Raw genomic sequence first — 27,317 nt, forward strand, 5'->3', positions numbered from 1 at the left:
CGGGGATATCACATGCTTCTGGCCATGTGATCCTCCCGCAGGTCCTGGAAGCTAACAGCACAGTATCGCCGCCGAGAAGCAAGCGATATCCCAGGATGTTGTGAGTATGTGGATGCGATGTGTGTGTGAGAGTGAGTGTGATCTGATTTGTGTGTGTGTATGTGTGTGTGTGTGTGTGTGCTGTTATGTGTCTGTATTTTCCGCCGCTGCAGGACCTTGATGTGTGGATGCGATGTGATGTGTGTGTGTGAGGTGTGTATAAGAGTGAGTGTGAGCCGGTGTACACTGGTAACTATGATACACATCGGGTAACTAAGGGACCTTAGTTACCCGATGTGTATAATGGTTACCAGCTTTCACGGCCTCCGTCAAGATGCCAGCATCGCAAGGTTATGTGTGGCGCTGCTGGGATCCTGACGGAGCCGGTGTAGAAGCAAGCGATATCCCAGGATGTTGTGAGTGTGTGGATGTGATGTGTGAGAGTGAGTGTGAGAGTGAGTGTGATCTGATGTGTGTGTGTACTCACCTGGGAGTCGCGGCTCCGTGTCAGTTGGGCCAGAGCGAGCGTGCATTGCGTGAGGGGGGCGGGGCCTGCAGAGAGCCGGGGCGAGAGGCCAATCCGTGTGGGGGGGCGGGGCCATGGCGAGCCCAGCGGCCAATCAGCTTTGTGTCACCGTAAGGACACAATTTCGGAGCATGACAGACAGACAGACAGACAGAATAAGGCAATTATATATATAGATATATATATTGTATATGTGTGTTTATATGTGTATATGTGTGTTTTATTATCCGTGAAGCCGAGCAGCCCATCCGTGCGGGGGGCGGGGCCATGGCGAGGCCAGCGGCCAATTTGTCACCGTAAGGACATGGCCAATCCGTGCGGGGGGGCAGACCCGAGGCGAGCGGCCAATCTGTGCGTGGGGGAGGAGCTGAGGCGAGCGGCCAATCCGTGCGGGGAGGCGAGGCCAGCGGCCAATCCGCTGTTTGTCACCGTAAGGACATGTCACGGTAAGGACACAATTTTGGAGCAAGACAGACAGACAGACAGAATAAGGCAATTAGATATATATACACACATACATACATACACACATATAATGTATATATACTGTATATATGCCTAATTTTTGGATAATTGCCATTACTGCACATGTGGGACATGGCTCATCTATCCATGTATCCTCCAATCCTCTGCTGTCGTGTCACTAAAGCTGAGTGATCATATGGTCCCTATAGCTGCACCTACAGTAGTTGTCACCCAGCTTTCCCAGGTTCCAGCACAATATTTGTCCACTAATATAACACATCTCCAGTCCTGTTATCACTAAACTTGACGATCAATGTATTCTCTTTACTGTTGTCACCCAGCTTTCCTAGTCTCCTGAGCAACATCCCTTACCTGATTAAACTATTTGGGTGTCTAGGATAGTTTGGTGGCCATCAATATGGTTACTGTTACTGCCCATACAGTGGCTGCCACCCAGCTTTCCAAGGTTCATGTAAAGCACATGTGTGTAATCCTATAAAATATCCCATTTGCTGGTATTATTAAACCTGATGTACAGTGTAGGCATTTAGGAAAGCTGTGTGGCAATCAATATGGTTGCTATTACTACCCCCACAGTGGCTATCACCCAGCTTTCCCAGGTTCCTGCATGGCATTTCTGTCTGACCGTACAAGCATGCATCCTGTGCTTTCTCGTGATTGCATGTCTGGATATATTTAGCATTCAGGATCCTAGGAAAGCTGGGTGAGGGCCTCTTTGGGAGTTCAGTGGTGGCCATATTGTAGGCACTCTACTTTCTTAGGGGCTGTGACTATCGTGTTTGTAGTCTGCCCCGCACACTGAGCGCTCCTTACCCAGCTGATGCGCTTTGTTGCCTTCAGTGGGTGGTGACAGTTTGTTTTTGGCAAAGTGTTCTGTCGTCAGCTCCAATATTTCTAGAGAGTACGGGGAAGATGTCAATGACTCCTGGTAACCCCGGCCCTGGAGCTGTTCCTTCCCACATGGCCGGATTCCTTGTAGTTCAAGGCAGGGGGCTGTGTCCACGTGTTTCCTTGTAGTGCTGTATATGATTACAGCTGTAACCATGGTACCCTTGTATATTACAATGACTGTGCACAAAGGACCCAGTCACTATGGAGTCCACCTTCATCTCCAAACCAGAATGTCATAGTGAAGCTGCTCCGTACGAGACATTCACCTGTGAACACGATTCACCGCCACTGCCTTTTGTCCTACAATCTTTGTACTTCCTGCTTCAGCAGTGACATCTTGACATGTGACCGCTGCAGCCAGTCACCAGTCTCAGCGGTAACCTGCTCCAGCCAAAGGATGACTGTAGTGGTCACATGTCTGTCTCAAGACGTCAAGCTGGAGGCGCAGAGAGCGAGGGGTGCTCAGAAAAAGAGAGCAAGACTGATTTCGATAAATAATCCATAACCTTTTACTCTTTTCACAATTTGTTTCATGATTGGACAAAACCCTAACAGCTCAATTGTAGGGAGCTAGCTAGCAAACGACACGTCTGATGCCTCAGTGCAGATCTTTAGAAAAATCTCAATCTAGAAATTAAATAAGCTGGGTGTGCTGAGGAATTTCAGTTTTGATGCTTGCAGAATTATGAATACAGCTCTGGTATGTAATGGAAGATGTGACTCAGCATTAATAAAGGATATGTAATGTACTATGTGTACACAAATCGGTAGATTAGTGAGTGCAGCTCTGGAGTTTTATACAGGATGCACCTTGGGATAAGTAATATAATGTGTAAAATATATATATATATATATATATATATATATATATATATATATATATATATAGATATATATAGATATATATATATATATTAAAAATAAAGTGAGTACACCCCTCACAATTTTTATCTTTTTCATGAGACACTGAGTTTATCACAATTTGATACAATGTACAGTAGTCAGTGTACAGCTTGTATAAGTGTAAGTTTGGTGTGCCCTCTAAATAACTCAATACACAGCCATTAATGTCAAAACTGTTGGCAACAAAAGTGAGTACACCCCTAAGTGAAAATGGCCAAATTGTGCCCAGTTAGCCATTTTCCTTCCCCTGGGTCATGTGACTCATTAGTGTTATAAGGTCTCAAGTGTGTTTGGGGAGCAGGTGTGGTAAATTTAGGGATATCACGCTCACACACTCTTTCTTACTGGTCACTGGAAGTTCAACATGGCACCTCATGGCAAAGAATTCTCTGAGGATCTGAAAAAAAAATTGTTGCTCTACATAAAGATGTCCTAGGCTTTAAGAAGATAGCCATTACTCCGAAACTGAGCTGCAGCACAGTGGCCAAGACCATACAGTGGTTTAACAAGACAGGTTCCACTCAGAACAGGCCTTGTCATGGTCAACCAAAGATGTTACGTGCACATGCTCAGCGTCATATCCAGAGGTTTTCTTCTCAAAATAGACGTACAAGTGCTTCCAGCATTGCTACAGAGGTTAAAGGGTTGGGAGTGGGTCAGCCTGGCAGTGCTCAGACCATATGCCGCATACTGCATCAAATTAGTCTGCATGGCTGTCGTCCCAGAGGAAGCCTTGTCTATAGATGACGCACAAGAAAGTCCACAGTTTGTTGATGACAAGCCGATTAAGGACATGGATTACTGGAACTATTTACAGTACTATGGTCTGATGAGACAAAAATAACCTTATTTTTTTCACATGGTGCTAAGCGTGTGTGGTGGCAACCAGGTGATTAGTACAAAGACAAGTGTGTCTTGCCTACAGTCAGACATGGTGGTGGGAGTGTCATGGTTTGGGTCTGCACTAGTGCTACTGGCTGTGGGGACCTACAATTCATTGAGGGAACCATGAATGCAACATGTACTGTGACTATATGATAACGACCCCAAACACACCTTCAAGACGACCACTGCCTCGCTAAAGAAACTGAGGGTAAAGGCACTAGACTGGCCAAGCATGTCTCCAGACCTAAACCCTATTGAGCATCTGTGGGACATCTTCAAATGGAAGATAGAGACGCCCAAGGTCTATAGCAGGGGTCTCAAACTCTGCTGGGTGTATGGGCCGCACAGAGGAAAAAAAAAATAATTTGGGGGCCACATTCTTTGCAGGACAAAGTGACATTTTTATTGGTACCATATATAATATCATTTTTTTTTTTTTTTTTTTTTTTTTTTTTTTACACACCTTTGGATCACTGATTTTGAACAGTTTCACTTGTTTATTATAGCAAATGTGCGCGTTCTTTGTTTAAATATAAAAAAAAATATATTTTTTTTTACATTTTATTCCTTTCTTGTAACTGAAAGTCTTACAATTAGCACTATATAGAAATTTTGACCAACATCTTTTAGTAATGTTCCCCATATTGTTGTAACTTGCCCATCCTTGTCCCCTTGTAGTATTGTGCCCCATCCTAGTCCCCATCCCACAGTAATGGGCTCATCCTTGTCTCCATCCTAAAGTAATGTTCCCCATCCTTGTCCCCGTCTTGTAGTAATGTGCCTCATCCTTGTCCCCATCCTATAGTACTGTCCCCATATTATCGTAATGTGTTCATCCTTGTCGCCATCTTATAGTAATGTTCCCCATCCTTGTCCCCTTGTAGCAATGTCTCCATCCTATAGTACTGTCCCATTCTATAGAAATGTGCCCATCCTATAGTAATGTGCCAACCTTGTCCCCATCCTATAGTAATGACCCCAGTATTATCCCTATTCTATAGTAATGTTTCCCATCCTTGTCCCCTTGTAGTAATGTCCCTATCCTACAGTAATGTGCCCACCATGTCCCCATCCTGTAGTAATTTCCCCATCCTATAGTACTGTGCCCACCTTGTCCCCATCCTATAGTAATGTCCCCAGCCTTGTCCCCATTCTATAGTAATGTGCCTCATCCTTGTCCCCATCCTATAGTAATGTCCCCATATTATCGTAATGTGTTCATCCTTGTCGCCATCTTATAGTAATGTTCCCCATCCTTGTCCCCTTGTAGCAATGTCTCCATCCTATAGTACTGTCCCATTCTGTAGAAATGTGCCCATCCTATAGTAATGTGCCAACCTTGTCCCCATCCTATAGTAATGACCCCAGTATTATCCCTATTCTATAGTAATGTTTCCCATCCTTGTCCCCTTGTAGTAATGTCCCTATCCTGTAGTACTGTCCCCATCCTATAGTAGTGTGCTCATCTTGTCCCCAGTCTATAGTAATAATGTCCCCATCCAATAGTATTGTGCCCATCCTTGTAATGTCCCAATCCTATAGTAATGTCCCCAGCCTTATCCCCATTCCATAGTAATTTGCGCACTTTGTCCCCATCTTATAGTAATGGGGGGAGCAGTGGCTATAACTTACCGATCGCTCCCCTCACCTTCGACAGACGCCGGAGTGAAGCTGAGGGGAGTGGTCTCCAGCCCCAGATCCACAGTGATTGGACAGATCGGTCACAAGGCCGGTCTCTCCAATCAGAGCTGGGGGCAGGTGAAACTGAGGTCACCCAGCTCCAGCCAATGATCGGTGCTATAGCTGCACTGACCATGGCTGGATTTCAGTGTTTTATCCATTTTCAATGGCTGAAACATTACAGTGGCTGTGATTGGCCGAGCGGCGTTCGTCAGCCAATCACAGCCTCCGTAGGTCTGGGGAGGAGACACCACCCCTCCTGAGGTCAGGCAGAGGTCCCCTCCTCCCCGAATCTAAGGTATTTGCAGAGCGATCACAGCCACTGGGGGTCCGGGGCTGCGATTTCACCATGACGTACTGAGTATGTCATGGGTCCTTAAGTACCAGGGAGCCATGACGTACCCAGTACGTCATAGGTCGCTAAGGGGTTAATGTGCCGTCCTTCACATACACACAAAAAAAACGCCAAAACACCATTCTTCTCACCTGTCCCGAATTCCCTCAGCTGCCTCATCTCTGCTTCGTGCGGCCCCCAGGCCCGTGCCCCTGTTCACTATCGCGGCCGGTGCAGGGGCCGCAGCCACTGTCAGTGATTTATATCAGATGATTGTGTTGCCGGTGCGAGAGCGCAGCGTCTGCAACACATTCATCTGACATAAAGCGCAGGCAGTGGCTGCGGCCCCTGCACCGGCCGCGATAGTGGCCTGGGGGCCGCATGAAGCAGCCTGAGGGGCCGCATGCAGCCCACGGGCCGTGTGTTTGAGACCCCTGGTCTATAGCATCCACCAACTCTGATGTCGTCATGGAGGATGGAAGAGGATCCAGTGAACTCCATGTCCAAGCAGTAGTTGACAATAATGGTAGCCACATGAAATATTGTCACTTTCAGCACAAGTCGGCCATTTTCACTTAGGGGTGTACTCACTTATGTTGCCAGCGATTTAGACATTAATGGCTGTGTTGAGTTATTTAAAGGCCACACCAAATTTACACTGTTTATACAAGTGTCATATCTCCAGTGTTGTCCCATAAAAAGATGTACAAAATGTAAGAGGTGTACTAACTTCTATGATCTACTGTATGTACAGTGACTTCACCAGCAGAATAGTGAGTGCGGCTCTGGAGTATAGTACAGACATAGCTCGGGATCAGTGTAGCAGCAGTAATACACTCCATATTGGCTGTGATCACGCTGACTAAGCACTTTATGCACTGGATGCGAGCTCACATGACAGCTGGACTGTTTGTTTTGCCAACATGGCTGTTATAATTAACCCTTTTTCCTTGGATGATTCCGCCATGTTTTTGTTAGTGATCCCGGCCTGTTGCGGCCGTTGTTGATAGCCTATGCCGGGGCAGTGACACTTGTACCTGGTTATGGTAATCACACAGTGGCTGCGTATACTGTGCACATACATGCACTATAAATCTTTGCCCTGGGGGGCCAGTGGTGGTGGCGCAGCCTGTTTTACAAGGCTGATTCACATAATTGACATTTGTACATCGAGCAGGTCGGATTGCAAAAATTCCATGTTGATTATTGCTTTTCAAGCAGGACTGCTTCTATTTACAGCGAGCCTCTGGCTTTATGACTGTATTATAGGACACTATGTGCCAGAACGCCTAATTAGCTCCAGAACAAAAGACCCCTGCTCTGTGCCCCCAATTACCAGTAAATATTTGTTGCATGCACCTTAAAGGGTTTTTCTACTACAGGACAACTCCTGAATGATCATTTCAGGGTCACATAGAAAATAATAACAGTGGCGCAGTCTTAATGATGTCAGCACTGCTAGTCCGCCAGGTCATGTGACTGCTGCAGTCAGTCAACATCAGCTGATTGATTGCAGTCTTCATTATTGTATCAAAACAGAATGCTGACTGGCTGCAGCGGTCACGTGGCACAATAATGTCACATGACCTGCCAGGATAGCAGCGCGAACCTCACTGAGACTGTTTTTCTGTAGGTCCCTTAAGTGATTAATCTGGGGTCATCCTTTAGAGGACAACCCCTAGAAAACAAAGCCAGCTGATTGGTGGCCATGTAGCGTTACCAGAAATGGGGCATACAAATGGGTATCGTCTCCGGGAGGAGGTGGGACGTGGCAGGTGTCCGCCATATCTCTACATGTCCCTGACTATGACTTTCACTTTATCACCTGGGTTCTCTCCCATGGCTTGTCACACATGGCCCTTGAAAATGAATGGCTAAGGCCACCTGACTAATCCTTTACACTTAAAGGGATTGCACAGGACTAATAAGACACGTCTGTTTAGAATAGCGCCTCACAGGTTTTATGTGATATTGCACCAATAGAGTGAATGTTGCCGAGTTGCAGTACCGCAGGCAACCTATGGACAGGGGTGGCGCAGTACCGCAGACAACCTATGGACAGGGGTGGCGCAGTACCGCAGACAACCTATGGACAGGGGTGGCGCAGTACCGCAGACAACCTATGGACAGGGGTGGCGCAGTACCGCAGACAACCTATGGACAGGGGTGGCGCAGTACTGCAGACATGCTGTGGACAGGGGTGGTGCAGTACCGCAGACAAGCTGTGGACCCGCAGACGAGCTGTGGACAGGGGTGGCGCAGTACCGCAGACAACCTATGGACAGGGGTGGCGCAGTACCGCAGACAACCTATAGACAGGGGTGGCGCAGTACCGCAGACAACCTATGGACAGGGGTGGCGCAGTACCGCAGACATGCTGTGGACAGGGGTGGCACAGTACTGCAGACAAGCTGTGGACCCGCAGACGAGCTGTGGACAGGGGTGGTGCAGTACCGCAGACGAGCTGTGGACAGTGGGTGGCGCAGTACCGCAGACGAGCTGTGGACAGGGGTGGCGCAGTACTGCAGACGAGCTGTGGACAGGGGTGGCACAGTACTGCAGACATGCTGTGGACAGGGGTGGCACAGTACTGCAGACGAGCTGTGGACAGTGGGTGGCGCAGTACCGCAGACGAGCTGTGGACAGTGGGTGGCGCAGTACCGCAGACGAGCTGTGGACAGGGGTGGCGCAGTACCGCAGACGAGCTGTGGACAGGGGTGGCGCAGTACTGCAGACATGCTGTGGACAGGGGTGGCACAGTACTGCAGACAAGCTGTGGACCCGCAGACGAGCTGTGGACAGGGGTGGTGCAGTACCGCAGACGAGCTGTGGACAGGGGTGGCGCAGTACTGCAGACATGCTGTGGACAGGGGTGGCACAGTACTGCAGACAAGCTGTGGACCTGCAGACGAGCTGTGGACAGGGGTGGTGCAGTACCGCAGACGAGCTGCGGACAGGGGTGGCGCAGTACCGCAGACGAGCTGCGGACAGGGGTGGCGCAGTACCTCAGACGAGCTGCGGACAGGGGTGGCGCAGTACCGCAGACGAGCTGTGGACAGGGGTGGCGCAGTACCGCAGACGAGCTGCGGACAGGGGTGGCGCAGTACCGCAGACGAGCTGTGGACAGGGGTTGCGCAGTACCGCAGACGAGCTGTGGACAGGGGTGGCGCTGTTTTTGAAAGATTTTTTTTTTTTTTCCTCTGTACAGGCCCTTAGCTGGAAAAAGTTGGCTGCTTGAAATTGTGCGATTTGCTGCACTTGATCTGTGCCGCGTATTCTTGGCTAGTCCATGGCTTCGGCACAGTCCCGTCATATATTCTAATAGGTGAGATGAGAAGTGAATCGGACAACATCCTCTGGCCGCTAGTCTTTCCCTCACGCATGGGTTATGCTTTCTTAGCGCATCATCATAATGCCGTAACTGATGGATTTAGCGCATCATTTTATCTTTCTGTCAACGGCGGCACAGCTGGGGTATTGTAGCTATGCGATGTGTTCTCATATAGTGAATATGCCGCGGTTTTATGGATGGAAAATCCACAGCCGATTACATAGTAGCCAGAGACCTTTAACCATATGTCACGCACACTCTGCAGAAAGACAATTGCAGCGTAAAATGATCTGCGGGGTGAAAATCCATAGAGAACGAGTCCCCAAGTGCGGGCACATACATGGCTGCCCCTCACATGAATGTGCCAACATCCTCAACAAAGGCCTAATGAACCTGGCCTCCTGTTAGCAGCTCTGTGTGCTCCTAGGTCCCCCCACACAGGGATGCAGGTAGGATAACCGGGCGGGTTAAATGGCTGTGCCGATAGTGTATTAATGATATCTCCTTAAGATCGGCTATTGATATCGGATTGTTGGGGTCCGATACTTGGCACCTCCGCAGAATAGCTGGTACTACCTCCCACTGTGGCCGGATGAAGACACCCATCTTGTAGGCTACCGGTCCACTTTTTATAACCGCAGAGAGCTCCCTCTCCCTGTTTTTTGGCTTGTGATGAAGGGGGCTGGAAGTCGTGCTTAGTTCTCTAGCTAAGCCAGCCCCCTCCTGGTTTTTCCATCAGTTATATAATGGAGAAGGAGCTGACAGATAATGGACTGAACCCGGCAGCCCGCTTCATCATATGCCAAACACTAAAGTGGGGGGAGAGGGGTAATCTTCTGATGGTGTTGGAACAACTCAAGAAGTAATGCTGTATAATGTTCAAGGGTCTAAAATCGGGACATTAGGGCGCGTTTCATATTTAAATGTAAATAAACAAGTTCAGTTCATCTATGTTTAGATGACTGAACACACCCTTTAAATTACTTATTAAAATCTATGTTTATAACAAGAGTGTACGGTAAGATGTATATACCGCCATACAGTAATTCTGTCTAGTTTCCAGACTCACATTCACCTATAGGCGGCTATAGGTGAATGTGACAGTCCTGGTAATATGGTATCGGTCACCCGCTGTTACCATGGCGTGGGTCACCCGCTGTTACCATGGCGTGGGTCACCCGCTGTTACCATGGCGTGGGTCACCCGCTGTTACCATGGCGTGGGTCACCCGCTGTTACCATGGCGTGGGTCACCCGCTGTTACCATGGCGTGGGTCACCCGCTGTTACCATGGCGTGGGTCACCCGCTGTTACCATGGCGTGGGTCACCCGCTGTTACCATGGCAGGGGTCACCCAGCTTTTTACCATGGCAGCATTCTTTCACATTTCTACCATGCTCCTGTACATCACTCTCTAAAATTAGCCATTCTGACCTTTGAAAAGCTGGGTGACACCCGGTCATGGTGCACTTGTACCCTCTACATACAACCTTTAGCAATGGCATTGTGATCTGTTCCAATCCATCACATCTTGTGGTCACTTTGCACTCCATAGCCTGGCATGTTGTGGGTAATATTCAATGTGAGTCTTTCATGTGTTGGGCACAAGCTTGACACGATGGCACCGAGCTGCAGAAGACTTCACGCCGTGTGTATTTATACAACAGCAATTAGTGGTTTCAGTATTTAAAGTCCGTGTCCAACAATAACTACACAGGCGGCTGCCGCGCATCCCTGGCACCATACTGTGCACCGAGCGGCACCGTGACAAAGTCTAACCTGTGCTGTCTCCTCCGCGTGGTTAATTATTACACATCTTATTTACATCTAGTGTTTGTAGAGGATATCAGAACTGATCGTGCTATAAAGGCCATTAATTAACCGGGATAAGATGATTATAAAGGGGGCACCTTGATTAGCTGAGATGGCATGGGAAGGGGCATCCATGGATTTCCATAATTGCTTGTGGAGTGCTACTCCTGGCAGTATGGGGCGCCTATAGCCTGGTATCCGACTGCAATGGAGGGCTTGTAAATGTTGAGGTACTTTGGGGTGGTCACTTCTTCAGGGAAGTATTGGAGATGGAATCGCAGAAAAAGTATGTCACGCTTGCTTTGGGTGTAATATTGTTGCTCCGCTCTTTTTAAAAAAGAATCTATCAAAATCTTTTTGTTGTGTAATCTGAGAGCAGCATAATATAAGTGCAGAGACCCTGATTCCAGCAATGTATCACTTACTAGGCTGCTTGTTGTTATTTTAATAAAATCTCAGTTTACTCTGCTGCCAATCTAGTAAAGGTCACAATGTGGAGCCCTGTATAACTCCGCCCACACCACTGATTGGCAGCTTCCTGTGTTTATTTTCAGCAAACAGCCAATCAGTGGTGGGTGCGGGGTTACAAAGAATAGCCTGACTGCTCTGGAGGTAAGTCCTAGTCTTTTAGTGATAAGCTTCTGCGGATAAAACGCTGATTGTATTCAAGCAACAACATACAGCTTAGTAAGTGACATATCATTGGAATCCAACTCTCTGCCTTTACTATGTGTTGTTCTCAGATTACATAGCAACAACCTTCTGACAGATTCCTTTTAAAGGGAACGGGGCTGAATTGTAATACCGCAAACAACCTGCAGGCAGATTTGATGCTGTTTTTATCATGCACAATCCACTCTCTCTAGATTCCCTGGGAGATTCTAATAGTGTTTAATCTGTAATCTTGCACCTAATTTCTTTATGATCTCTTGTAGTTTTTGTACAGGTGCCTTCTGCATTTAATAACATGAGCCTCAGTTACAGCAATGTAGAAAAACAATAATCTGACTGCTAATACTGGGGAATGAATGCAAAGCAAGGAAAGGGGTGAAGAGAGGTACTGCTGTGCCATTGCCGGAATACAGGCTGCTATAAACAGCACCCAGATGGGCCATTCTCTACTACAGGAAGTCCCCTGCGTTAATAGACCTATTGATAAGTAATTGTCTGACGCGCGTACCAGCATTTTCATTGGAACCAATACACATCAATTGGGGAGTTTTAAAGGGACAGTGTCCTAATTCCTTGGAACTCCCCTGGTTAGAAAGGCTACTTGACAAGTGGCCGTCATTCCTATTGCCAGTTGTAGAGGGCAACAATGCAGAGTTGCCAGGCAGTTTCTTTCCTTCCACGCAGCCCATACCTGCTCCACCTGTCCGACCGCTCCTGATCCACCACATTCTATTCTAATCACCTGAAGCCGCAGAGCTGGGCAGGCTGCAGTGTACGGACAGACGCCGGGTCAGCCACGTCCTGCGCAGCGGCCTGTCCTCCTCACACTTTGCAGGTACTTCATAGTTTCCATTTGCTTTATACTTTTATTATGAGGCTATGCTGCACTTTTTATCCGTAGGTGTGTGTATTAAGTTTTTTGACTTTTCACTGAATGAAGAATATATCTGGATGTTATTAAGTAAGTAATATAGATGAGACTGTTTGCTGCTGCTATTTTCCGTAATGGTGAGGTTCCTTGCAATCTATTGTTCTCTGTTATCAGCCATACGGTTTCCTGGCATCCTTGTAGTGTGTCCTGAAATGTGATGTACAGTGCAGAGCTATAATGGGAGATTGGGTGTGGGGTGTAGGAGCCGCCCGGTGCTACTATTTTGACCTTAATGACATGAGGACGGGACATCTGCATAATCCTATAATGACGAGCACTTGACATGCATTTCCCAGTGTCATGATAGTATATCCTGCTATTGTACACGTGCCATAACACGTCTGTATGAAATAAAGAGGCTAGGGATAAATGAGGATAAGGGGATAAGTTCCCAGTCGCTGGGGGTCTGACCGCTTTCCTTCTCGCAGGCTCAGGAGGGTGACTTGAGCAGAGCTGCGCATACTCTGGATATGGGATAACTGCCATACTTCATATAATCCCTTTAAACACCTCTTTCTATAAATATTAATAGTATAATGATAGCATATGCAATAAATGTTGTCTGTGCGTCCCACATTTTCATCCATTCCTCTGAAGCCAAAGCCTATACTGATGGTCCTGCTTATAACATGGTGTTTTTAGGTCCAAAATAGGATCTGCATTTCTAATACAGAGCTCCAAATATTCTGCTCAATCCTAAGGCTATGTTCACACTTCCGTTGTTTTGCTTCCATCGCCTTGAGGAATTATGGTATCCTGCAAAATATTTTTCAGGCATCCGTTTTTTCCCCATAGACTTCTATTAACGATGGATTGTAACTGATGGTCCTGCGTTGTATCCGCTGCGTGACGGATCAGTAGTTTACGGACTGACTGTCAGGCGGGAGCAACACTGAATGTAACGTTTTTTTTTACTCCGCAGGTGTCCATCGCCATTTGTCAAAAGCTATAATGGATGTCTATGGTGCTGGATTCAGTCATGCTCAACTGTGCATGCCCAGCATGTTTGGCACACCCATTGAGCTGTCCCAAACACAAACGGATCACGACGGATCCATGAAAAAATAGACGCACAACAGATGCGACGGGTCAGTTTTTTTCACAGGATTCCGTTCACACATCTGTTGCGTCAGTTGACATCTAAAAAGCGACGGATCCGTCGTTGCGTCGCAACAATGGACCTGACGGAAGCAAAACAGCGGAAGTGGGAACATACCCTAAAGAATAACATTCTGGCTTCCTCTACCCACCACTAGGGGGAGTGCACATTGATTTCCATTATAAAACAGAAAGCACTGAGTTACTGAGCTCCCCCTAGTGGTCACTTCATACATCCAGAATTTTAGATTTATAGGGAATTAGGCAATCTGTACCACAAATATAACGTTTTCACTACAATAATAATATATTAGGAAACCGGACACACATTTTGAGACCTAGAAACAACATGATGGCATTGCGAATGTTATCTTAATTCTGAATCTCCTCTACTGTCTTCTCTGGCAATGCATTTGCTCATTTGACTACTAAATGTTATATCTTTAGATTAGCAATCTATTAAAATGGCAATAACTGCAGCTTCTAGTGGAGGTAAAGGAGTAGCTCCTTTTATTTCAGGCCACCTTGGCCTCCTACTGACAGTGCAGGTCTGCTGGAGTCAGTGATCGCGGCAGAGAAAATGATCATCTATACATGGCTATATATAAAACTACAGACGCTGTCGTGCACAGTAAGGGACCACAGAGGTTCAGTAGTCACGGCTGCCCATTCATTCTGATAACTGTTAAGACGCCCAGAGGCCAGCACCACCGATTACACAGCACAACAATGTTTTTGCTACTGAGGGTAAAACATGTGTTCTTTACTAATTTGAACATGCTGATTCCAAATATGAACTCAGAATTTGCACAGCACGTCCAGATTTTGAGTTATACTTAGAAAAGGCCATACGCCTATTCAGGCAAAATGGTGTCTGCTTCTGTACTGATGTGAATGGGCTTATGCTAGAGTTGGGTTGTAGACATTTTCCAGATCAATGGAGACTGTTCATAGACTCTAGTAAAGCAAGCTTGAAAGCTGTTCTGTTGCACAATGGCAATGAAAAGCCATCTGTCCCCATTGGACATGCGGTTGGAATGAAAGAGACCTATGCTTCTATGCAGATCATTCTGAAATGGATTAAATATTCAGAACATCAATGGAACATTTGTGCTGACCTCAAAGCTGTTGCACTAGTCCTTGGTTTGCAGTTAGGTTACACTAAGCATATGTGCTTTCTGTGCCTATGGAACAGTCGAGATGACAACAACCATAAAATTAAACGGTGGCCCAATAGAGATGAACATAAGATTGGTAAGCACAATGTTCAACACGAATCACTTGTCGATCCACTTAAAGTTTATCTTCCACCTCTTCACATTAAACTAGGACTAATGAAAAATTTTGTAGTAGCAATGGATCGTCAAGGGAATGGATTTAAGTATCTGAAGGAAACGTTTAGTGCATTGAAAACTGAGGCCAAACTCAAAGCAGGAATCTTTATTGGTCCTGAAATCCACCAACTAATCCATGATGAAATCTTCAAGAAAGAACTCACCCCACTTGAACTAACTGCATGGGATGCATTTATATTAGTAGTTCAAAACTTCCTTGGAAACGAAAGAGCAGAAAACTATGCTGAACTAATAGACAATATGCTTCAAGCATATGAAATGCATGGTGCCCGAATGTCATTGAAAATGCATTTCCTACATTCACATCTTGACTTCTTTCCTCCAAATATGGGTAATGTCAGTGACGAACATAGTGAGAGATTCCACCAGGACATTTCTACTATGGAAAAAAGATACCCAGGTCGCTTTAACCCCAACATGATGGGCGATTACTGCTGGTTTTTGCAACGGGCCACTAGGACCACTCACAAGCGCAAAAGCAAGTGCCTGAAGCACTTTTAAAAGTACTCTGCTGAGTTCAAGGCGATTTCTTAAGCTACTATAAGTGATTTTTAAGTTTTTTGGTTTATTTACCTATACTTCTTTTTCAATAAAAATGATAATACATGTTGTGAAACTGTGGGACATAACGATTCTGTATCTTTATTAATTGCTTATTTTAATTTTCACAAAAATTGGAATAACTTAATATCCTGACGTGCTACAAAAAAACTAACTTCAGATTTGGATTCAGCGCATTCGATTTAGTATAGCGCACATGGTTTTTGCCAAGTAGCAGACAAAAAGTGTTTATTTGTTGTGCTGTGTTATACATTGTCAGGTTCAAGATGGCGTTCCTAGACCTCGTCCAGCACAACGTGTTCCCATACGACATCGGTATCTGCAGCCCTTGTCTTTATTGCATGATGACTAATCACGCACAATCTATATTGAGTCACTGAGTAACTGCAATCTGGGGAAACCTGTTTAAGTGATAAAACGCGGTCCCTGGTGACACCAGCCACACCGTGTGTGACCTGACCGGCTGTACCAGACGTCTGCTCCGGGCACCTCGGCTCTCAAGGTGTTACTTGAGTTCTTTCCTCAAAGTGGTTCTTTACTGATGTTCTTGGCTGATAAGAGAGCTGCAGTACAAAGCCGGGCCCAGTGATGAGGAAGATAATGGGGCTGATCTTAAGGGTGTTACCATAAACGTAAGTTATCATTTATCAACAGGGTAATCCTCGGGGGTCTCACTGATTTATTTATTTCTTCCTTCAAAAATGGAGATTTCTAATATCCCATGACTTCAGAGCCTAGCTCTCTGGATCAGAGGGGTCCCCACTGTAGGACCCCCAGTGATCATCATGTTAACTATCATCTCTTGTGGGGATTGGTGATAGCTTTTTGCATTCATGCGTTCATAGAGCAATGCCTATAAGGATGTGTGCACACATTGCTTTCTAGTTCTCTTTTTTATTTATTATATATATATATATATATATATATATATATATATATATATATATATATATATATATATATATATATATATATGTATGTGTTACAAAACCTGAAGGGTTTCCTGATGCCAGTAAAGAGAATCCTAATCCTGTAATCCTGAAGTCTCATACACATGTTGAGTATTTTCTCCTTGCAAATTTGGTGCAGATTTAAAGGGAATCTGTCAGCAGAATTTTGCTATGTAATCTAAAGACAGCATGCTATAGGGGTTAAAGGGAACCTGTCACCGGATGTTTATAATGCTCACCTAACGGTTGGTGCAGCGCAGTTGGTCGGATGGGTGTCTCTGTTCTTCGAGTCCGCGCATCCTCTTTCGGCCATCATTGTCCTCCTTCTTCTGAAGCTAGTATGGATGACGCGTTCTACGTCATCTACCCTAGCCGACATTGAGGTCCTGCGCAGGTGCGTTTTCATCTCCCCTGAGTAGGGCAGATCAAAGTATTGTAGTGCGCATGTGCGGGACCTCAATGTCGGCTTGTGTGTATGACGTAGAACACGTCATCCACACTAGCTTCAGAAGAAGGAAGACAAAGATGGCCGAAAGTGGAGGCGTGGACCCGGAGAATGGAGACGCCCATCTGACCGACTGCGCTGCACCAACCGTTAGGTGACTATTATAAACATCCAGTGACAGGTTCCCTTTACAGAAACAATTCGGGCTACCTGTTTCAGGTCCATCTGTTGTTTTGTTTATTTGATTTTGTTTGTTTATGCAGCAGGACTACAGGAAAGGTAGTCTGGCATGCCCCCACCTCTGATTGACCCCTGATTGATCAGTAGAAATTAGCGTTTTTACCACTGCATTTTTTTTTGCCAAGAGGTGAAGACATTTCTGCATCAGATACTTGACGTGTGCACATACTTAGGACTTGTGAGATGGAGAGAACCTCTAAGGATAAACAATACTTGTGCAGAAGCCTACTGTAAAGTGACTTCAGCATTATTGTGACCCATCACGTCGCGGAATAACAGATATTCTGGACTATTGGCTCCTCTTCGAACAGTCTGTGTAATAGGCCCCAATGTCTCATTGTGACGCCCTGGCCGGATCCCCTCCTCTATTAGTCAGCGGACATGGACCGGCTGATAGCTCTACATAGCAGCGGACACTCATTTTGGACTTACTCTGTGAGTTTGGTATTTTTTTTGACCGTCTTTTCAGTAATCTAGAATATTTAGTAGTCTGACTCCGTTGATGCTAGGTCCCAATAATTTGGCAGAACATTCATCTATCAGCTGTGCTAAAGGTGGAGCAGATTTTTTGTTTTATAGGCTGTTTGCAGTTTTTGCTAATTTTTGTTAACAGAAATTGGGAAAAATGTGTTTTTGGGTGGAATAGATTAACAAATCTGCAAAAGGGAAAAAAAAAAACACACCAAGCCCAGATCCCTCCATTTTTTGCATGTAGTATAACTACCGCACCCTTGTGTGGTAAAGGCCAGAATAAACATTTTTGTCATATTTGTACGGTCTTTTAGGTAATTGCTCAGAACTTCTCAGAGAAGGTGTCAGAATTCATGGAAAAACATCATTTCAACAGAGATAAAATAAAAATAAGTACATAAGGTGGTGGTCAGTCGTAAGGAGGGGGGAGGGGAGTGCCGCAAAACTTCCCAATCCCCCCCAAATCAAAAGCCTTAAAGGGAACCTGTCACCAGATTTGGGGCCCATAAGCTGCTGCCATCACCAGTGAGCTCTTATATACAGTACTCTAACATGCTGTATATAAGAGCCCAGGCTGCTGTGTAGAACGTAAAAATCACTTTATAATACTCACCTTAGGGGCGGTGCAGTGCAGACTGGTCAGTTGGGTGTCTCCGTTCTGTTACCAGCGCCTCATCTTTCGGCCATCTTTGTCCTTTTTTCTTCTGAAGTTTGGGTGCATGACTCGTCCTATGTCATGCACACTAGCCAGCATTGAGGTCCCGCGCATGCGCACTACAATACTTTAATCTACCCTGCTTAGAGCAGATCCGAGTGCGCCTGCACAGGACCTCAATGCCTGATAGTATGGATGACGCAGGACGCGTCATGTACACGGGCCTCAGAAGGAGGACAAAGATGGCCGAAAGAGGAGGTGCCTGTACCAGAGAACGGAGACGCCCGTCTGACCACTCTGCATCGGCACCGCCCCTTAGGTAAGTACGGTGGAACCTCGCTTAACGAGAATTTCGCTTAACAAGCAAAGCTTGCTGTAAATTTGTAACTGTTTATGAGAAAGCTTTGCTGTACGAGCAAAATCCTCACCGCACACACTTCCGGTTCTGTACATCCACCGCGCTCTGACCCGCTCTTACAGTCCACACAAACACACACAAGCACGCACGCACACACACACATACAGTATTATGCTCACCTTACATTCTGTTCCATCGCCGGTCTCATGGTTCTTGTAGTTCCCCGGTACATCGCGACGAGGGAGGAATCCTCGCGGCGAACTACAGGACCCAGGAGGCCGGCGATCGAACGGAAGGTAAGGTGAGCATAATATGTGTATCTTCCGTTCCATCGCCGGCCTCCTGGGTCCTGTAGTTCGCCGGTATAAGCTGTGCATCGGCAACCATAGTGACGAAGCAGGAACTTCCTTTGTCACTGCTACTCAAAGGCAGCGCGCTGACTAATCAGAGGCAAGCGGCTCCTGCCTTTGACGTCAGCGCTCTGGCAGCGGAAGTTCCTCCCTCGTCGTTATGGTAACCCGATACACAACCCGTACTAGCGAACAGCAAGTCCCAGGAGGCTGGCGATGGAACGGAAGGTAAAGTGAGCATAATATGTGCTTGTGTGTTGTTTGTGTGTTGTTTGTGCATGTGTGGAATGGCACAAAAGGGGACCAGGATGGGACATTTAACAAGTTGTGGAAGGAATTGTCTGCATTGCAATGATTTCCTATGGGAAATCTTGCTTTGCTGAACGAGTAACTTGGTTAACAAGCACAGTCCCAGAACGGATTGTTCTTGTTAACCAAGGTTCCACTGTATTATGAAGTGATTTTTACATTCTACACAGCGGCATGGGCTCTTGTATACAGCATGTTAGAATGTTATATATAAGGGCCCACTAGTGGTGGTCGCAGCTTATAGACCCCAAATCTGGTGACAGGTTCCCTTTAAAGACAAATTGAGACTTTTGATCAAAGTGAACTGTGACCCTTTGTGCCGTGCACGTATACAGACTATTTGATATACTGAGTAAGTCTATTTAAAGCGTGCACCCATCTTATTGCTTGCAGCGTGCTGCTGTGTTGTTTTTTTTTTGTTTTCTTTTTGTGGCGGATTCCCAGTAGACCTATACCTTATGTAACTCTAGCGTTAAGTTTAGGGTTAGTTTCTGCTGCATATTCCTTTCCTAAAAGTCTGTTGCATTTTAATGTGCCAGCAAAGTGCTTGAGATTGTAATGTAATGCACACACAACACAATATATCCGTAGCAGGAGCTGGAGGTTTGACATCTGCGGCAAGTCAATTTATTCTGTGAGTGTACCTGCAATTTTCACCTTTTTCCAGGCAAAAAGGGTATCTGAAATGTGCGGCTCCACTCACCTTTTTTCTAATGATATCCGCAGCCTCGCACAGCACCGCAGGACTTCCATTGCTGGAGGTCCACTGCTAATGAGCTCCAAAAGAACGTAACCTAAGATCCCAACCATCTCCAGAGCTCAAAAGAGGGTGCCAGGTCACAGATGAGTGTAAACCCTGAACAGCCACCCTCAAAAGGTCTAGTGATAGAAAACCTGTAATAGTACACATGATGACCATAAAAAATAATCATTGTGCCCTGAGGTACAGCTCCGAATCATGAATGTAAAGTGCTGAGATGTGCGTTGAATCAGTGGTATCCTACTGCCAATTATTTCACCAGGGCTGGAACACTTGGCCTTGTCATTTATTAGGCACATTGCTTATTTACTACTGATCCTGAGTTATGTCCTGCATACTCGAGAGCTGCACTCACTATTCTGCTGGTAGAGGTCACTTTGTACATATATTACTTATCCTGTACTTATCGTAGGTTTTATCCTGTGTTCTACTCCAGAGCTGCGCTCACTATTCTGCTGATAGTATGAGTACAGGATAAGTAATTTATGTACCAATGACTGAGTTACATGCTGTATTATACTCCAGCGCTGCACTCACTATTCTGCTGGTGGAGTGACCATATACATACACTACATCACTTATCCTAAGTTTTATCATGTGTTATGCTCCAGAGCTGCACTCAGTATTCAGCTGTCATGGGTACATACATTACTTATCCTGTACTAATCCTGAGTTACATCCTGTATTATACTCCAGAGCTGCACTCACTATTCTGGAGTCACTCTGAGCATACATTACATTACTTATCTTGTATTAATCCTGAATTACATCCTCTTATAATCCAGAGCTGCACTCACTATCTTCTTTGATCCAGGAAACAGTCAGGGAGCTTTATATCCTTAACAATGTAGTTGAGCCCTTATAATACATTGGGTGGGAGGACAGGGGCATTGTTTCCTACAACAGACACTGAACAAGCAGCGAATACAGGGAGATTTCATCTTTTGTTCTGCAGAACTTTGATTGCAGCTCAGGATTTTCCCGTTCTAGAGGAAGGTATGACTATTTAATAAATCCTGTCCCGTCTCCTCCGCACTCTCCGCACTAAGCACAGTACCACGTTTACCCTGAGTGTGAAGCCTTGGCTCCCTGTGTACTGTGACCTCCTTACGATACTCTTCTGTATTCATGCCAGCCATCCCAGTCCTTTTGTGATCCGCATTCCTGATGTTATCGGCCCTATATACTGTGATGCCGGCCTGCTCGGGCCTGCCTTATCTCAGCCAATTATTTCTTTTGAGATGTTTTTTTCCCTGAATTGACAACAGAGGAGCGATGGTTTCTCGCTCTCCAGACCCATTATCGCCATTATCAGTCAGGATTTGGGATGCGCTCTGTTTTATACAAAATCTTCCAATCTGAGAGATGCTGTGGGTTCTCAATCAGGGCAGAGAGGAAGGGAGGCACTACCTCTCCAAAACAGAGACTAAGCCTAAACCCTACTCATGCCTTTCCGCTTCTACCTGACCATAGATTTTTATTTAGGAGGGGATCTTGACAAGTTTAACACATGGGGGTCTGACTGGTGACCCATAGTGGGCTTGTGTGCTGTAGCTAGGTATACTTTCACCTGGGGCAGAGTCTCCATTGTGACCAGTACACCTCTGTATAACTTCCCGTTTCATTGTATGCATTATGCCCCTCTTCAGTGCCACCATGTTTAGAATTTATTTCCATAGAAGTCTGGCCCATTTTCCTTTTCATAAAGGTGGTGCCAGGATTAGTTGATATATCTTCCTCCCCCAATCTCTGAATGTAAGGGTACCGTCACACTTTAGCGACGCTCCAGCGATCCCACCAGCGATCTGACCTGGTCAGGATCGCTGGTGCGTCGCTACATGGTCGCTGGTGAGCTGTCAATCAGGCAGATCTCACCATCGACCAGTGACAAGCCCCCAGCCACCAGCGATACGTGGAAGTGATGCTGCGCTTGGTAACGAAGGTAAATATCTGGTAACCAAGCGCTTGGTTACCCGATATTTACCTTGGTTACCAGCGCACACCGCTTAGCGCTGGCTCCCTGCACTCCTAGCCAGAGTACACATCGGGTTAATATGCAAACTGCTTTGCTTATTTACCCGATGTGTACTCTGGCTACGTGTGCAGGGAGCCGGCACTGGCAGCCTGAGAGCGGCAGACGCTAGTAACCAAGGTAAATATCGGGTAACCAAGCAAAGCCCTTCACTGGGTTACCCGATATTTACCTTGGTTACAGCTTACCGCAAGCTGCCAGAAGCCGGCTCCTGCTCCCTGCACATTCAGATCGTTGCTCTCTTGCTGTCACACACAGCGATGTGTGCTTATCAGCGGGAGAGCAATGTCCAAAAAATGAACCAGCACTGTGTGTAATGAGCAGTGATCTCACAGCAGGGGCCAGATCGCTGCTCAGTGTCACACATAACGAGATCGCTAATGAGGTCACTGCTGCGTCACAAAAACCGTGACTCAGCAGCGATCTCGCTATGTGAGAAGTAGCCCTAAGTTTTTTAGTAAGTCTTTTATGGTCATCAGTAATCTACCTGATATAAAGGCAGAGCCTCCCCCACCGACCTTCTTTCCTGCTAATTGAATTATTGACAGGTGGTTACTCCCATCTGGCACATGATCAGCTGTAATACCAGACACATCCTGCATTCAGGAGTGGCGCTGGCTTGGAGTAAAGCAATCATGATTTTTTAATCTTGTACAATTTCTTCAACAGCCAAAACATGTTCATTTTATAAGTAGATAAGCAGCTGTCAGTAGCACCGGGCACTGCCTATTATCAGGGTATCCGTGGATGCAACAGATAAAAAGGGGAACTCTAAAAGGGTTAAATAAAAATATATCCATGGAGGTCAGGATGTGATGGTCGGGTTCTCATTGCTCAATACCCCAGGGCCGGAGCGAGCGCATTATTCCGAGATCTGCAGCTGCACGTAATATATAATCTGCTTCTAGCATTACAGGACATTCACTTCTGCCTTTCACAGAATTATCTTTATCCCCTTGGAGATCATTCTAGGTTACATGCGACGCGTGAGACGGGCTCGTCCAAGGGTTAATAATATAGAATGACTTTGCACTGGCTGAAAGTTGTGCTTTATTTACAGATGCAATCCACAGATTAACACTAGAAGTCCCAGAGAGGGGTCATTTAACATTTCTACCATTGAAACCCTATGGAGCTCGAAATTCCTGGGACTTCTAGTGTTAAAGCATAACGTTTCTGTCAGATCCCTGACCTTCATCAGATGCACAGATTACTGATGGACGAAAGGTGGGAAAAAAAATTTAGATCATGGGCTCTAAGAATAGCAGGTCACTGCTGGAAGACTGGAGCTTCAAGGGTTCATGACTCAGCTTTTCCAGACCACTGTGCTCCCCTATAAGTCGTCATTTCTCGCAATTATACACTGTGCGGTTATTTATTTTTTTTTTTCTTAAATGGTGCTTTTAACCTAAAGTCCCTGCCTCTATCTTATACTTACCCTTCAGTGTCTTCACCTTTTATTGGCATTCCTCCATTCCCGTTGTGCCATCTTGTGATCTCAACGTCTGACTGTCCGGAAGTCAGAAATTACATCACAAGCGGTAAATGCAACTCTATGGGAGCCAGAATGAGACTCCCATAGACTTACATTAAAGAATGATCTCCGTCGCGCTCCATGGAATTTTTGCTTTGTCACTTATATACACGTCTCGACATTGAAATGACGACAACAAAAAGGAAAAGTCGTGGAATAATGGAAATCACAGCGTACTCTTATGTAAATGATGGCAAAAAAAAATAAAACAAAATTTCAAAACATCTTGATTTGTTCATTAATGAATATACTGTAAGTGCCACACAGAAAGGCACACACAAGCCTTGGCTGCTGTCAGTGAAGTTACTAAAGAAGGATTCCTTCAGATCATGCCGCTTTGTGTGACCTGGAAGTGGCTTTTACAATGTAATCCTATGGAAAGTCAGAACAAGCCTCCATAGGCTTACATTGTAACAGAGACTTCCAACTTATAGTGGGATCCGGAGAGTCTGAATTACCGTCAGGTGACTCAAATGAGGAGCGGCACGGCGAAGGATACCGGAAAAGACAGGGATCAGTCGGTATACAAAAACTATTCCAAATAGATCACCGGGATCCAAAACCATCAGTAATTCCTAAGTTACAATCCCAATTTTGTTTGATAAAAAACAATCTTTAATAATTATTAAATAGATTATGACAACACCTCAATTCACAGTTGATCGGTGAGTATATTAACAAGCTCCTCTGCTGGCAGCTCCTTTGCAATTGCCGACCAATGATGTCCCAGATGTGCTCAATGGGAGACCAGTCCGGAGACTCTTCAGGCCATGATTGCGCATTTTAGGCTAGGTTCACATTTCCATTAAAATGTATCAGTCACAATCTGCGGCTATGGTTAACAACGCAATCCGTTTAGCGTTGTGTCCCATAGACTTGTATTACTGGCGGATTGCGACTGATGACCTTGTGTTGCATCCGCTGCGCTGCGGTCAGTCGTTTTTGCACTGACCGCCGGGCAGGAGCAATACAGAATGTAACGTTTTTTGGGCCGTCAAAATTAATGTACCGCGCAGGAATCTGTCGCCATCCGTCACACTTGTAATGTTTGTCTATGGTGCTGGATTCCGTCGTAATCCGTCTTATGACGGAATCCAGCGCTGGATCCCGTCATGCTCTCCTGAGCATGCCCAGCACGTTTGGCACACCCACTGGGCTGTCCCAAACACAAACGGATCATGACTGATCCGTCAAAAACGGACGCACGGCGGATGTAACGGATGCGACGAATCAGTTTTTTTCACAGGATTCCTGTGAAAGTAATCCTGTGAAAAACACATCCGTTGTGTCAGTTGACATCTAAACAACGACTGATCCGTCACTGACGGATTTAAAACAACGGAAATGTGAACCTAGCCTAAGGGTACATAGGCTGCTCATAGTAGCACGGGCAACATGCTGCCTGCACTGTCGTAATTAAAAATGGCTCCCGGAACACTTTGGAGAAATGTGATTCTGAGCTGTAAGTATGCCTGGCAAGAAGAATAGAGGAGTCCGGCTATTGTACATTATGCCACCCCACACCATAATCTCGGTAGAGGACCTGTGTGACCTTCCCTTCCTTTGTGAAGGCCTCTTCATGGTGATGGTTGCAATGATCTGGAGATTTGTGTAGAGACCACGTGGAACAGGCAAGAGCAGGACTTCTTGTAGAACAGGATAGACCTCTATTGCTCCATTCCAGTCTCTGGTCTCTTTGTGGTGACCACGTGGCCAATACCATGAAGAGATTTTCCTGAGGGAACATCAACCGGTCCTACACCAGGGATTATGATGTGGAGTGGTGTGATGTACGATAATCGAACCTTTAGGCTATGTGCACACTGTGCGTTTTTCTCGGCGTTTTTGTGCGTTTTTCGGGTGCGTTTTTGGCCTCAAAACTGCATGACTTTGCTTCCCCAGCAAAGTCTATGAGTTTTCATTTTTGCTGTCCCCACACATCTGTTTTTTTTCAGCTGCGTTTTTGTGGTGCCACAAAAACGCAGCATGTCAATTATTCCCGCGTTTTTCACTGCGCTTTTCATCCATTGAGTTCAATGGGATGTTGAAAGACGCAATGAGAAACGCAAATAGCTGCGTTTTGGTGCGTTTTGGTGCGTTTCTAGACCAACAACGCAGCTATAAACGCAGGAGGTGGGTAGTAAAGTGACGTGTACAGGAAGAGGATTCCTTCTGTCAGTATATACAGAAGCGTGAATCCTCCCGGTACCGTCACTGCGGCTTCCACCTCCCGTCCTGGGCATGTATGCTGCCGTGCGGCGCCATGTCTGGGCGGGAGGTGGAAGCGGCTACGAAAACAAAAGTTAACAGTAGAAAAAAAAAAAAAAGTTATACTCACCTGTCTGCAGACTCCCGGTGCCATGTCCGCTCCCATCTCCTCTCACGGTATCGCCGCTCCGGCTGTGTGCAGACGGCCGGGAAAGCTCCGATGGATGCAGGACCTGGCGATGGATCACCTGATGCAGTCACCTGACGCATCAGGTGATCGTAAGTATTGCGGTGACGCGGGCGCCCGGCCGGTATCAGCGGATGCGTCAGGAGACTTCATCCCTGATTACCGGCAGCTGCTGCAGCGATCGGACGGGATCAGACTCTCATCCCATCGCTGCAGGAGCTGCCGGTAATCAGCACATAAGTGAGTATTATTTTTTTTTTTTTTTTGCACCGATGCATCAGCTGATTGTATAATCGGCTTTTATACAATCAGCTGATGTGTGATGGGATTCAGGCACTTGATCCTGACGCATCATCTGATCGCTTTGCCTTCCAGCAAACCGATCAGATGATATTGGATCCGGATTGGACGGCGCGGGACCCTAACCCAGGATTACTGCGGAGGGGGGGTTCTTTATTTCAATAAAGATGGAGTCACTAATTGTGTTGTGTTTTATTTCTAATAAAAATATTTTTCTGTGTGTTGTGTTTTTTTTTTATCTTTACTAGAAATTCATGGTGGCCATGTCTAATATTGGCGTGACACCATGAATTTCGGGCTTAGGGCTAGCTGATAATATACAGCTAGCCCTAACTCCATTATTACCTAGCTAGCCACCCGGCATCAGGGCAGGTAGAAGAGTTGGATACAGCGCCAGAAGATGGCGCTTCTATGAAACCGCCATTTTCTGGGGTGGCTGCGGGACTGCAATTCACAGCGGGGGTGCCCAGAAAGCATGGGCACCCTGCACTGTGGATTCCAATCCCCAGCTGCCTAGTTGTACCCGGCTGGACTCAAAAATTGGGCGAAGCTCACGTCATTTTTTTTTAAAATTATTTCATGAAATTCATAAAATAATTTAAAAAAAAAGGGCTTCCCTATATTTTTGGTTCCCAGCCGGGTACAAATAGGCAGCTGGGGGTTGGGGGCAGCCCGTACCTGCCTGCTGTACCCGGCTAGCATACAAAAATATGGCGAAGCCCATGTCATTTTTTTTGTTTGGGGGGGCAAAGAAATCCTGCATACAGTCCTGGAAGGAGGATGCTGAGCCTTGTAGTTCGACAGCTGCTGTCTGCTCTCCTGCATACACTATTGGATGGAGGATGCTGAGCCTTGTAGTTCTGCAGCTGTCTGCTCTTCTGTATACACTAGTGGAGAATGAAGAACACATTGAAGAAGGAAATGACATCAGACCTTTTTTTTTTTTTGTTCACTGATAAAAAACGCATAAGGACGCAGTGAGCAAAAACGCAGCAAAACGCAGCAAAAAAATGCA

At 46.0% G+C, this 27,317-nt stretch overlaps 1 protein-coding gene across 2 annotated transcripts in view; it reads left to right on the forward strand.

The window, feature by feature from the left end:
* OSBPL2 (oxysterol binding protein like 2) overlaps window positions 1–27,317 on the forward strand; it is a 113,934-nt gene that overhangs the window by 23,428 nt on the left and 63,189 nt on the right. The window contains exon 1 of one of the 2 annotated variants that reach the window (XM_075350402.1): window positions 16,111–16,135. The exons of the other annotated variant lie outside the window; for it this stretch is intronic. The gene's annotated coding sequence lies outside the window, so the exon portion shown is untranslated. Of the gene's footprint in view, window positions 1–16,110; window positions 16,136–27,317 lie in introns of those variants that run through there. 2 annotated transcript variants of the gene reach the window in all.

The sequence above is a fragment of the Anomaloglossus baeobatrachus genome, chromosome 5, assembly GCF_048569485.1.
Source record: "Anomaloglossus baeobatrachus isolate aAnoBae1 chromosome 5, aAnoBae1.hap1, whole genome shotgun sequence".
NCBI classification, from domain to species: domain Eukaryota; kingdom Metazoa; phylum Chordata; class Amphibia; order Anura; family Aromobatidae; genus Anomaloglossus; species Anomaloglossus baeobatrachus.